The sequence below is a fragment of the Saccoglossus kowalevskii genome, chromosome 12 (assembly GCF_978046115.1).
Source record: "Saccoglossus kowalevskii chromosome 12, keSacKowa6.1, whole genome shotgun sequence".
Lineage (NCBI taxonomy): Eukaryota > Metazoa > Hemichordata > Enteropneusta > Harrimaniidae > Saccoglossus > Saccoglossus kowalevskii.
The window spans coordinates 11,337,740-11,352,627 of NC_140652.1; the positions used below are offsets into that span (position 1 = coordinate 11,337,740).

Sequence of the window (14,888 nt, forward strand, 5' to 3'; positions counted from 1 at the left end):
CCGAACCCCCCCCCCCCCAACAACGGGCCTGCAACGTAGTAAGTGGTGGACATCATCAGTGAATGCACAGTCGATATCATACGTAACCAGAAGTCTGTTGTCGGAACGAAGGAAAGTACAACTAAACAGCAATGCAAGGTCAACTCTTTAAAGGTCGCAGCCGAGTGACGAGTTGTTGTCGGATATAGGCAAGCCTAGGAATGGCCTGGAGGTGTATTACCGGCGACGTCAGAATAAACGGACTATTTCCTTTCCAAAACTGATAAGAATTCTGTTATGAATTGCATATATTACGTGTTCTATATCGGTTCGTAATACACACAAGTTTTTTTATACTTCGAATTAATTTCATACTGTACAGCATTCCTTATTGCTTACAGTGATCGCATGATTATAAATTCTACTTTGATATGGTATCGTGAAACCATTCTGCACAGAAAATATTTTTATCTATTGATAACCTCTGTCTATTTATTGCCAAATGTAAAAACTAACGTGGCTTTGGATTTTCTGGAAATGTTCTTGTGTTGACTACATGTGTTCGATTTCATTGATGTCGGAGAATTTCGCCTCAGCTTAGAACACACAGTAGTTATAGACAATTTATATTAAAGACGTTTATCACGTGATTCAGTACAGTATGCTGATAGTAAGTTGGTTGATATGCCAAGACATATACTAACTGGATTACTCCGTCCAGGTAAATTTAGGGAGTCTAGATGTGTACTAATACTTGTAATGGCATATACTATAATATACCGTAATAATCGTTATTTATGCGCGAAAGGCCATCAATGACAAAGTAATAACATTGCAAAACAATTGAGTTAATGCTTGGCAATTCTCTCAATGTAAACGAAAAGAACTTGGGATTTACAACATGTTAATCACATTAAAAGCAAAGCGTCCTAGCGTTTAAAGTTCAACACTTCTAGCATCAATAAATCACACAATACAACTTTACTGTATATGGATCACAAACAGTGTTAACAACTCAATAAATTACGCCTGTCACGTGATCAATCTTAACTTTAACACAATATCAAAACAAATCTTTTGCAGGGAAATTAAACACGTTTCAGAGAATAAAAAAAACAATGGAAAATGAAGAATCTGAAATAACAAGTCATGAATGACATAGCCTTCGCTAGTTGTCATTCTAAAGTTGCATGGACATAAATTGGCAAACGTGATTTCTATGGCATTTTCAAGTTTATAGCACTCTCCATCCAGGTCAGCATTATTCTCAGCAAGGAAACCAGATAGCACCAAACCAGTACAACAGGTAAAATGACAAGGAAGTATACAAATCATATCTGCAAATATGTAGAGTCAGTGTTGTGTCTGTTTGGATAAACTAGTTTTTGGCCCTGGATTAGTTTCAATATCTCTAATAAGGACAAGATTACTTCTCATACGACAATGATACAAATAAAGTGCAAAAATCCAGAAAAATATTATCAAGTTTTTATTATCATACATTAATATTAACAAAACGTGTGAAATGTTATGTACAGAGAAACACATATTTATGCTTTGGTTGACAGCACTTCTCAAAGTAAAAAAAAAGAGGACCTGCGAAACTTAATAGAATTGACACGCTGCGAATAGTACCGGTATGTTTTTGTAATACATGCAGTTCCAGTGGCTTTGCTTTCTGAGAAAAAAATTCTGGCTTGCACCTAAAAAAACAAACAAAAAACATTTAGTCCAAAGTAAGCCGAGGTTGTAGCATATGTGCTCCCATTGGCTGTTAGATTAAATTAAAAAAGATATTTGAGTCTTTTTAGTACGAAAAAATATTACTTAATAAATTTATACCAGCTAGAAAGAAATTGCAGTTCACACTGTACTATTTTAAACATGTTCTACCAAAGTCTAGGATGAACTAATTCAACAGTCTGTTTCCACTCTACACAGTTGTCAAATTAATATTCACGGGATTCTGCAAAAATAAAATATTAAGAATGTGCAAAAAGTCAGAGTACTTGTGTTTTCAATGTCATTAAAATCTGACCAGGGATATGGAAAAAATTTCACTTGAGCTGAACCAAATGGATGCCAAGCTATCAAAAGAAATAAAAAAATACTATTGAGAAAAATACAAAAAAATATTACATTTAATATAAAAGCAAATAGAAGTGCATAAAAAACTAATCAGCAGAGGTAGTGATCATGTAACCTAAGAGTATGTCAAATTTCCTTTGAACTGGATTGCAGTGTTCATTCCAAAAAAATGTCTCAGATTGGCTGCTAATTTGCATATTAATTTGCATACTAATTAACATATTGTAGTTGTATTCAAATAATATATGAAATAATATCCGGAGTTTTGAAAAAAAAAATTATTAAGTCAACATCATTAAAATTGAGGATTACGTGAATTTGACCCCCTTCCTAATATTGTTTCACAGATCCCTTAATAGCTTCGCGCGTGTGCTGGTACTTTGCATACTGCACAATGTCAACAATAAAAAACATGGCCGCCGTTAAATCCAACTCAATCGAGGTCCGTAATGGAGGTCCCGGTATCGGTCACGAGTGTAGTAACGCACTCGGGTATCATATTTACTTCAAAGGTAATTTAAAAGTGATGATAGATTCATTGATATTGAATTACAATACTTCTCAATTTCATCATTGCTTTCAAGCAGTCACGGTTGGCCGAACTTGACTTGTGTTTTCTCGATAATTCTAGTCTAATATGTCGTCACAAAACCAAGTTTCACACTTCCTTTCAATCTGCTGGCAGTTGCCAATGAACACCGGAAATAGCAATCGTGCATAACAGAATCACGATCAGCCTGTTCTAAACTTTTACGTTTTTATTATTCCAGTATTTTATATGTCAAACGTTATTCCCAAGCCTCCTAAATGACGAGATAAACTTTCGATTTACACGTTTCATAACCAGTTCTTACAATAATAGCAGGACTGTTTTTCTGGCAAAGTGTGACACTGTGCGATCGCTAGTTTCTCACCAAAGTCAGGACACAAAAGGATAAATCAAAGTTCATAATAAATACCATAAGCACAGTTTCTTATCTTTGAGATAGAATTTAATCTATATAAGCCTTTTGCAAAGAAAGATACAGTCCCGGAATACAATATCCTCAGACGAAAACGACGCCGATTTCCCCTGCGGTTAGACTGGCGCATGCGCAATACGGTATGCCAGTTCTCTTGCGAGATGTCATTAAAACTCAGATTTTTCCGGCAAATTTCGGCATTTTTACTAGTAAAATATTGAAAATCGCAAAAAAACACAGTGAAACTTTGGCGAATCAAAAAAATACTAGGCGTGCATATGTATGGCATTGAGAATTACATATGCACCAACTTGGAAAAACATTGGACAGAGCATATCAAAGTTATAAGAGGTAAAAGACAGACGAACGGACGGGCGGACGGAAGGAAGCCAATCTAAAAGCCTTCGCCAGACTTCGTCTGCGAAGGCTAAAAATACAATGTTGCTAATCTTGGTATGTGTTGGAATAATTATAATAGTAGAATGAAGAATACTAGTTGCCATTATTTGTATGCAGAATTTCTTTAAACAAATTATTTACTATTTTTTCTAAATCCCTGGGTTGCATGCACTGGGTATTATAAAGTGTAGGGTGACTATTTTAGAACAAGTCGTTGACTGTTCTAGCAAAGTCTTTCATAATTGTTGATGCATTTATAACACGATGAAACACGATGCTTTTCTAACATTGAAGTATGCACGGTTTCATCAAGCACGCATTAGGTCATTACGTCATTCAAAAACACCGTTTGGTTTCTGAAAATATTGAAACCGCTTTAAGAGATTGGCCATACTAATTTGTCTGTGTGTGTGTTACCAACCTTAAAGCAAGATTTGGTTGAAAATATATTTATCTCAGGGTGGGGACCGAGGGGATACCACTGACTTCCGATTTCATGTGAGTGTGCACACAGTAACGACATACAGTTGAACGCCAGACAAGACACAAATATATATTCACCATAAGTAGGTAACAAAAGAAAACGCATCGACAGCGCATAGGCTAATCACAACTTCAATAGTTAGAAACCCCTATTGATCAGCCCTTGACTAAACACACTACCATAACAGTTACACACAAAGTATGGTCTGCATTTGCAATATTGTCGGCTCTCGACAATCAAAGGTATAAATACAACACATATAAATATCTCTCTTAACTACGTGTTTTACACAACAACAATTTAATAATTACACAAGAGTCACTGTAACCCTAGCACATCATATGCTCCAGACTATCTAGTCCACATACAGCAACACAGTCCTCCGTTAAATACTGTTCTGTCACTACGGCAGTATACATAATAAGTACTTCCCAGCAGATCAGTGTCTATTCATACATCTGCACTCAAAATAGCAGACGGTTCACTACGACGAAACTTTTAAGTGTTAGCAACAAATGAAAATTTGAGCATAGCTTCCGCTGTATTCTTTATTTTTGGTTACAGTTCATTCACAATAAAGACAGACGACAGCATGTCCGCTCAACAAATCAGGTTCACTACAATAATTTAGCTTCTTGTTTTTGGTTGCAGTTCATACACAATACAGACAAGACGACAGCATGTCCGCTCAACAAATCAGGTTCACTACAATAATTTAGCTTCTTGTTTTTGGTTGCAGTTCATACACAATACAGACAGACGACGGTATGTCCGCTCAACAAATCAGGTTCACTACAATAATTTAGCTTCTTGTTTTTGGTTGCAGTTCATACACAATACAGACAGACGACAGCATGTCCGCTCAACAAATCAGGTTCACTACAATAATCAATGTCACAATCAGCACAGATGGCATAAATACAATGCAGCTACAATATTCTGACAAGAATCGGTGTGAGAAAGGAGTCGCTAGTTGACTCAGACACAAATAGTACTCATAGTTGATTCTGTAGTCGATCGGTGTTCAACTTCCGCTTATGCCATGGGCGCCGCCACCTTGTTCCACTATTTACATCTCATTCACGCGATTCACGTGAGCGAGATCTACATTCATGTCAGTGTACATTTTCATGTTCGACGAGTTCCGATTTCAGAAAAGGGCTCCAGAAATAGTAATTCTGGTCAGATTCACCAAAGACTAGCATGGACGGGGTCGCTGACTCCTCTACTGTTGAAAAACGTCACTCCCGTTGAGATTCGTTTAGATTTGGTCTGTTTTCAGTCACTTTCCCTTGGAGTGTCCAGAACTGCGTCTTGGATCTTCTTCTTTTGACCCCATAAGCTAGTCAAGGACTTTTCATGCAATCACAAACTCTACTAAATTACATCAATGACCCACAAGTTTTAACTCAAATAGTCCACAACAATTAACAACACATGCACAATAGAAAATAAATAAAGATTGCTATCCACAAATCAGCAAAACAGCAGCATTACACTGTCAAAAACAGCAGATCATTCAGCCTACTATACGGGAAATCCCCTTACACATGCATCAATATGGTAGACCCTCTAAGAACATTTGCAAACCTGTGACTCCCAAATTGCACCATGCCTAAAAATAAATCTTGCATGTCTCAATGTGTTTCGTTTCTGCCAAGGGTCAAGCCAACCACATAAAAATGGTTTTTTTTCTAACTAACTAAATCATAACGGATCGTTTAGAAAACTTTACATGGTTACAATTTCACTATTGAGACGGGGATACACAGTAACTTATATACTGACAAACGATAAGTTAAATGTTACTCCCTTTTTATATTTCAGTGCAAAAATAATTCGATTAGACAAAAAACCTAAATGTCCTATTTGAGGATCAACAATCAGACAGAAAATGTCGAAATCATTTGAATTGAAAATCATTCAGTGTCAATATTTGAAAGATTCGAAAAGATTTAGAAATAACTAATACTTCCAGTTTCCAGAGTTGAAGAGGACAGAATGTAAGAACATACGAGGAAATAAGGTTACCCACCATCATATGATTGCACGATTGCGGTGTCCAGTGTAAGCAGGTCTTTGTATTTTGATTTTTCTATGGCTGACTTCCGCAATTTGTTTGTGTTGCAAACCGTTACACTTGGAAACCGTAAACGAGACGCAGACACGATTTCCACTTGAAATACAAAATAATCTGATTTTTAACATAGGAAGTATTGAAAGTTTATTCGATGACTAATAAAATAAATGATAGGAAAAAAATACGAACAATGAAAAAGGAATATTTATAATAATAACTTACCCTTATTTTGACATCGCGTTCTGTATCAGTAGGGAAATTTGCCACACAGACACCATGATGGCTGTGATGAAAATTAATGCCCAGAAGATTGTGAAAATTCGACCTTTTCCTTGAAAGATTTTTGGTAAAGCATGTGCTGTATAGTGTTCTCCATAAAGTAATTAACAACAGATAAATAACTGTTATTTGCATCATATTTATTTGATATCGCTGTACTGCGGGTTCTCTTCGTTGTCTCATCCATCATTGTCGCTCAAATAAGCACCGTTGCGGAATATGCTTTATTTACTTTTACCTAAAAAGTGGATCATTCGGAAACTTGAGGAAAAAAATCATACAGACCGTAAAAAATAAAATCAAGCAGAACTTACATGTAGTTAGTTGATACACGAGACGAAATCAAATCCAAATCAATTATATACAAATATATAAAAAATGAACAATTGAATTGAATCCATTTGTGCAAACGTGTAAAACATATTAGATGTCCAAACGACCTCGGTGTTAGAAAACCATGGACAAATAATTGCCTCACCTTTACGCCTACCAAACCTCGAATGAGTGCTAATTTGGGTGTACCCACTGTATAATACACCAATTTATATAACAGCAACCCGAGGTTTCACATCATGCCATTTTTCTTATTGTTAAATTGCTCTCGCTATTTCACTTCTCCATTTTTTTTCTCTCACATGTAATTCTTACATGCTGACAAACAAACCTTGGGTGTATAGGCGACTGTTAAATAGAGGTTGGTGTATCGCATTTATAATTAGAATACATGAATATATATCTAATCAGATTTCAACTATACAGGGCTAAACATCGTGTAAACGCAGTTGGGGCACTGGTAAGACACCCCCCCACTCTCGGCTTAGTGCTACACTCTCCCATTTTCGTATCTACTGGTCGATCGAATTATGTAACAATGGTTTTAGCGACAGCGGAATACTTGGTGGGAGAAAGCGGAACACCATTTGAAGGAACAAATGTAGTGCGCAGCTCTCACGCAATGAATGAGATTTCAGCGGTCATTCGCATTTGTTAATGACGGTGGATTTATTTTATACGCTCTGCAATAACGAGATTTAATCGTTTTGTACTAAGTTAAAGCGCGGCGGTCGTCGCACAGCGCGTGTTCGAATTTCATGTAAATAAACAATGTATTTTACACGCGTTGTATACGTCGCTATGAGTCCCATATCGAACAGGACGCGGCGCGACGACTGCCGCCCTTTTGGCATTTTGTACCAAGCCCTAAACGTTTATAATAACAACATGAACGACGTAAATTATGCAAATTCAAAAGCAATAATTATAACTCATATTAGGAGCATAACACGCCTGAGAAGTCTGATTGGTCGACGGGTTTCGTCCTGATTTACTCTGAAAGGGTTCAGTCTGTACTAGTTTCGATAGCACAGCTAACTGGGTAACGTCGATTGTATCAAATTACTCAAACACACACAAAATATAATGAACATTACTGCTAATTCAGTCTTTGTCATTTGCTTTGCATTTGTCTCGACAAATAGTTGAGACTTATTTTGGTGTAAAAACTCTTGTTTATTTGATTATCACAATTACCAATTATTGTAAATACCTGTTTAATTCATTGATAATATAGCAAGTTGTTAAATTGAGAATAAATGTCTCGACATATATTTGGAACTTATTTTGATGTAAACAACTATCTTTTAATTAATTGAGAGAATAAATGTTTTCGACATATATTAATTTGTTTGCGAGTAAATATCTGTCGTTTAATTAATTTCCGTCATTGCCAATTGTTAATCAAATGTAATAAATATACTGGTATCCTTGGGTACGTGATTTAATTGGGAAACTTTGTAAAAATTATATATCGTGACACCTAATATTTAGCAAAACTCACCTTGATTTTGGTCTTCTGTTTCTTTCTTATAACAATCTAGTAGCAGTTTAATTTGTAAGTTATTCTATTATTTATGTAGTTAGTTGTGCATGGTGGCGTTTTTGTGAGGTTTATTTTTCATTATTGTTCATTTTTCAAATTATTTTAATATCCCTATAATTGACTGAAAATGAGTTGAACGGAAAAATTAAAATTATGCTTTAGTTCCAGTGAGTATTTATCTAGTGGGATTCGAGACCTCGGCGTTTGCATTAAACTGTTTTTCATTTTCCATGTTTGCCACGTCGTAATATGCGATCACTTCCCGTGTTGTTCCTCGCATGTCACGCCATGATCCAGTTTAAACCACATGGCCGTATTGCAACGAAGTGTGTGACATTTGCGTCACCCTGATCCCACTGACCCCATATGATGTTCTGTTCTACATGCTAAGATTTATTACAGTTATTATCATTATATTGTCACGTGATTTGTTCCACCTTATTGGTAATGTCTTAAGTATCTTTATTGTAATTTGTATATACCATTTTGTATATACTGACAGTATATATACAGACGACCCCGATTGAAGGGCAAGTAATTTGTGTCTCTTCTGCTTCTCGATCGCATGTTTCATCGCCAGACTCAATCAACTGTAACACTAAATCACTTTGTTCTCATGAAGTTTTCATCATATTCTCATAAAGGGCTCTAGGAGTTGTATATAAACGGAAACTTGTATAAAGTTTTAATAAGATAAGGAAACCCGCTATGGTCTGATAGACACGCCACCCATTGAGCTATCTGGGTCTAGATGTCGGTCATTGGCTTGGTCTACATGATTTTACGAGTTAGATAATGAATATTCATGATTCATTGTTATGCAAATCTTGATTTAGGGTACATCGGCCACACTATCAGCATGCAAATTATATGAGAACACCTCTCGATAAATCAACGCCAATGCATTTACGTATTGCCTAATGAATGTTCTAGAATTATTATAGCCGGATCGCCGCCGTCCGAAAAATTCAAATTTTCTAGGTACAGTGTGAACGTCAAGTCGAAAAGCAGTAAAACGAGAAACGGGGAGAGCAAAACAGTTTATTGAAAATAAAATCGCCCGCGACGCCTGGATTGCATTCACACAAGAAATTAAAAATTGTATCATTTTAATATAGTAGGATTATACAGCGTTTGAAAGTAAATAGACACGTTCACGCGGAGATTTCATGGTAAAACATGTTGTAACATACTTTCACGCAATGCATCATGGCAAAATTAAGTCGGTAATGACGACTACGGACGCTCAGTAATAAATAAAGTGTCGGTGACTTGATCACCTAAACACACAACAAATAGGGAGTCGCAGTCTTGTAAGAGTGTATCATGGAATAATGAACACGGCGATGAAGTCATATGATGTTACAAAAACAATAAAATGCCCACGTCTTTTCTACGTTGTTGAAAAGGAAATATTGACTGAGAGTGTATGAGAGATCATCGGGGCGTTTTTTACCCCCACAGCACATTGTTCCGATTTCTCCCTCTAATCGCGTCTGCTGTTGCAATAATGAAATATGTAACAATATTATTTTGAACAATGGTCGCGTTAAATGGGAAAGAATGGAACACTATTTTGACGGTTATTTGCGTATTTTAACGTTGGTGGGTGGGATGTGGACGCTTAAAATGGGTACCTTCTGGAACCTCCATATATAAGTTCAGAACTTCTTGTTGTAGGGCAGCACCTCACACAAACATAAAACGTGTCTTACATTTAAATGGTAATATTATATGAGAAACGCATTACCAACTTACATACACATGCCTGTGTTTTTTTTTATGTTTTCAACAACAACAACTATCAACATTCAATAGAGTTGAGGTGATTCTAACAACCAACTCCAAACTTGTAATTGAAATTACATGTACATATGAACAAAAAATACATAACGTGGCAAATGCGCCCGGCACATTAAGCTGACCCTGTTGCGGCACGTCGCACTTCCCCCCTTCTTCTTATCTAATGGAAAAATTAGATTAGCGTGGTAATTTATGTGGTGTCATTACGTGTTATTTACAAGTTCCTCATACCTTTCTGCAAATACAATTTAAAAGGGTGACATTCGTCGTGCCACGTCCTGTTCGTCATGAGACTCATAGCGACGTATACAACGCGTGTAAATTACATTGTTTATTTACATGAAATTCGAACACGCGCTGCGCGACGACCACCGCGCTTTAAACTTTTTTGTGTTTAAATCTTATTTTAAGGTCTCCATTATATTAATAAATAAATCCCCACAATCGTTGTTTATATATGTATATATTCACACTCATTAGATATATAACCAGAGGTTTTAGAGGGCGGCAGATTTTTAAAAAATGTGACAATGTGCCTATTTTATGTTTTCTGGATTCGTATCGGACATAACAGTATGTATAACCATTCGTAAAATCTAATCTGACAGTCAGGTAGACTATATACATAGCCTTAAAAGTGTTCTTGGCTTCCTATTTATTCACAACTCCTGAAAGAAGTTCATTTCACTCGTACTATTGCGATTGATGAATTAATTAATCTGTTCTCAATCATCGATTCGAATGCCGTAATGCCGCTCACTACCTTTACCTCACCACCAGGATTGCATCGTTCTATGGGCGCCTATACATCTGGCTCATTGTTACTTGGGTAAACGCGCATTTCCGACCTCTAGTAATCCAAATCCATATTTTTTCTAACCCTTGCCATGCTCTACTCTAGCAATGGCAAGCGCGTTATAAACCATTGTGAGCATATGGTTATGAATGTCCCCACAGAATTTTAATTTCTAAAGTAGACATTTTATTTGTCAAACTCCCATAAACAGTAGAAAATATAAAATTGTCTAAAGATGACTGTAGATTTGGTAGTATTTAGTTGTTGCCTGAATAATTGTGTGGTGGAATGTTCTTGACAGAAGAACGGCTAGCCACTAAAAAGACAACTGCAACTTTTTTGCATCCGGAAAAAATCTAAGAAATAAATTTGCAATTATTTTTTCTTTAGCCACAATACTCGAGCTTACCACTCACATCTGCCAACCAGCGGTGGTTATATGTTGTCGATAATGTTTCCGTCTTATAAACGCCTTTACAACTAACTGAAATAATTTCACGAACAAAAGAAAATTCACTAATTTACTTGGCCTTCATTTTTCATGTGAGTGTTCATGAATTACAATCAGTTTCTTCAGTTCAAAGAGACCGGTTAGTGTATGTCGTTTTGTTGGGACATCATTTCAGCAGCAATTTTTCTTTTACTTCGAATAGATAATTAAGTACCACTACAACAATGGCGCTGATTCTGCTTATGGTATATGTCAGCCTTCTTTATTCTATGTTTTTGTTATATTAACTCATACCCTGCAAATAGAAGTGTGCATGGAATCTTGGGAAGAAACGGTGTGCATTGCCGAGTGATAACCATTGTGAAGGTAATTGACATGTCATACTTGTTTTCAACACTGAAGGACAGTTGTAATATACCAGGTGTGCATGTGATTTACATAACAAAGGGTATTTACAGGTTTGAAAGGGCAATTTGAATCTACCAGGTGTCCTGTTATTTGAATAACAAAAGATGTTTATGATCTACTGAGTTGCCTACACAGTGACACAGCTGCTAGCAAGATCACATTCTGATTGGCTTATGTGGAAACCCAGGTGGTGTCCCTTAATCTTGGCTATTTATGCGTATCTGTTTATCCTGATTGTAGCTGCTGCGATATTGTGAGTCAAGTGATACAGGCTTCAACAATCGCTCCGTGAGACTTGTATGAACTGCTCTGCGATCCCCTGCTTTCAGCAGTGCCCTCTAGAATATTAGCATTTCTCTGCAAACAAGACAACTATTTCTTCGTTGTTGTGTTGCAGAAGCCATTGTCTGTCATCCATTTCTACATCCTTGAACTGTGAGTTATCACCAATGTACACTTCCCTAGGCAATCCCCTATTTAGTGACTTTATTCATTGTATTTTGTTGTGCTTTATTTCTTGTAATTATTTTGAGAGGTATTAAAGCCAGGAGCTTTAATTCAATATTTTGGTGTATGTGTATTTCATTTCCGTTACTATTGAGTTGCCTACTCCATTCTAGCAGTGAAAGAACCCGCTGTCCAGTGTAAGTTCTGTGGGTTGACCTCGCAATTGCAATAAGCAGCTGGCCTTACACTGTTACATTTTGGTGTCAGAAATTGGATGGTGATTCTGGTTCGGATTGTGATTCAGAGTCGGTTTCGGGTTCGGATTCAGTAGTGATTCTAATTTTGATTCACTATCGATTTGGATTCTATTGTCAATAATCCCATGACTAAATTGTTTCATAACTGCTTAAGGTCTAGAGGTATGTGTTGTCAGACCAGCTTATACTGCTAGGTAGACATTAAATTGCTTTATTTAATACTACTGGAACTTGATTTACACCTTTTCAGCATGGATATTGTTAAAGAACTTAAAGAGTTAGGAAGAGGATTGGGGTCTGAGGGGGAAGAGCTGACTCAATTATTTAAACGTGAGGCTGAAAAGTTGAGAATTGAATGTGAGGCTGAAAGGTTGAAACGTGAGGAAAGAGACAGAGAGCGTGAGGCTGAACATGAGGCTGAAAGGTTGAAAATTGAGGCAATAGAGATGGAACGAGACTGGGAAGAGAAAGGAAAAATAAAACAGCATGAATTTGAAGTGTTTAGATGCGTGCATGAGCTAAATGTCAAAATAGAGGCGTAAAACAGAAGGCTCAGTCCACTATTAGTTCTAAGGGTCCAAAGCTACCTTTGTTTGATGAGACTAGAGATGAGATGGACGCATTTATTTTACGATTCGAGCGATTTGCTGCAATTCAAAAATGGCCGTGTGATAGTTGGGTTATGAATCTTAGTGCATTATTGACAGACAAAGCTTCGTATGTGTTTTCTGCATTGTCTGAATCCATCGATTACAATTTTGTAAAGGCAACTTTGTTGAAGCGTTATGATAAGAATGTAGAAGATTATAGAAAGAGATTTTGAACTAGTAGGGCAGAAGTTGGAAAGAGAATTTTGCAATTTGAAACTAGATTAAGTAGTTATTTTGACCGATGGGTAGAGCTGTCTGAAGTTGATGGGAGTTTTGAAGGAGCTGAGGACTTTGTGATAGGAGATCAGTTGATGAGTACTTTTGGTAACGAGTTGTCTATTTTCATAAGTGAAAGGTCACCCAAGTCAGTTAAAGAAATGGCTGACTTAGCTGATAAGTTTAGAGATGCACGTAGACAGAAAAGTGGTAAAAATCTGAAATCTAGCCAGTTTCAAGGTGGTAATCAGAATCAGAAAGAGCAGTTCTGGAGCACAGGTCAGAAAGGTAAAGACAGGATCGATTTAGCCAGTCTACGCCAAGGTCAAGCTGTTATATTTGTGGTAATCCAAATCACTCTGTCAGTTGTCCTAAGCGTTATAAAAGTTACAAACCTCAAGTTAAGTCAGCTGATAATGACTCAAAGGAAGTGTAGTTCATGAAGTCACAAGTAGGCATCCATGTTTACAGGGACGAGACGGAGTTGAGTTGAAATGTGGCCATGAGCTGCCAATTATTAGTGTTGCCAGTATTGCACCAGCTAATAGGATGGTGAGGCTTTATTGGATGGTACATGTCGGGAAGCCCCAGTAGCTAGACTATATATAGATACACCCTTCTAAGTTGGTGAGGTCGAAGCACTGTGTATGAGAACCTCAGTGTATGATTTTATTATTGGAAATATAAGAGTTAGGGAGCCCAAGGATCCCGATTTTGGTTGGAAGCTCGGTTTAGCTCATGTGGTAGGGCATTGTGAGGTTAGTTCGCCCTCAGATGGTGAACATAGTACTCCTTTGAGTGATGGGACTAGTATGCCTAGCATGTGGTGACGGTTGTTGTTTCGGGTATTGAAACTAGTCTTCCCTTAAATGAAGATTGCACATATACTAGTAGTCAGGCTAGTGTGTCCTATATGGATGAAGGTTGTTCCCCAGGTGTTGAGATGTTGAGAGATCCTTCAGTTAGTGGGAGTGGTTACGAAGCCTCCATTGATTCTAGTCAGAATGATAGTGTTGATTTTGTACAGGTGTTACAGACTAGGGCTCAGAAGTTAGCTGAGAAGAAGCCATTATGTAGGCTTATAGTTCCTGAGTTTAAAAAATTGCATAATAAGGTTGATACTAATGGTGGTAAGAAACCTATTACTGTGTATGCAGTGCGAGAGACACAGCAGTCTGATTCCACATTAGTTCGTGCTAGGAAGTTAGTGAGTACAGGTGAGGACTTGATCACAGGTCGTAGCAATCGGGCAAGGTTTGTGATGAACTAGAGAGTTTCAGTCACCTCATGTTGAAAGAAGACGAATGTGTTCCCAATCAGTTGTACCATTGTGTTACTGTGCGCATGAGTCAGTTATGACAGGTCGTCTGGGTGCTAAGTAGACAGATAGAATAGCAACTCAGATTTATTGGCCTGGATGATGCAGGATGATGTTATTAGATATCGCAGGTCATGTGATATATGTCAGAAGACATAGGGGTCATGTTAGCAAGGTACCATTAGGGGATATGCCCTTGATTGAAGCTCCATTTTAAATTATAGCTATGGATCTAATGAGTCCAGCGACAGAGAGAGGTCATAGGTACTTTTCAACTGTTTAGACTATGCTTCACGTTACCCTGGGGCTGTAGCGTTAAAAAACATTACTTCGTTGCTGATGCATTAGTCAATATATATAGTAGCGTTTGTGTACCCAAAGAAGTTTTGACA

The 14,888-nt window shown here is 37.1% G+C and overlaps 1 long non-coding RNA gene across 2 annotated transcripts; it reads right to left on the reverse strand.

Annotated features, from left to right (window-relative positions):
* Positions 1-1,455: 1,455 nt before the first annotated feature.
* Positions 1,456-6,799, reverse strand: LOC146735515 (uncharacterized). Of its 2 annotated transcripts, XR_014931224.1 has the most exons (4): positions 6,750-6,799; positions 6,215-6,509; positions 5,948-6,088; positions 1,456-1,682 (listed from the first exon to the last, which is right to left on the reverse strand). It is a non-coding gene; the product is annotated as an uncharacterized LOC146735515 (long non-coding RNA). The 2 variants fall into 2 exon arrangements; XR_014931225.1 differs by lacking the exon at positions 5,948-6,088.
* Between the last annotated feature and the right edge of the window lie 8,089 nt (positions 6,800-14,888).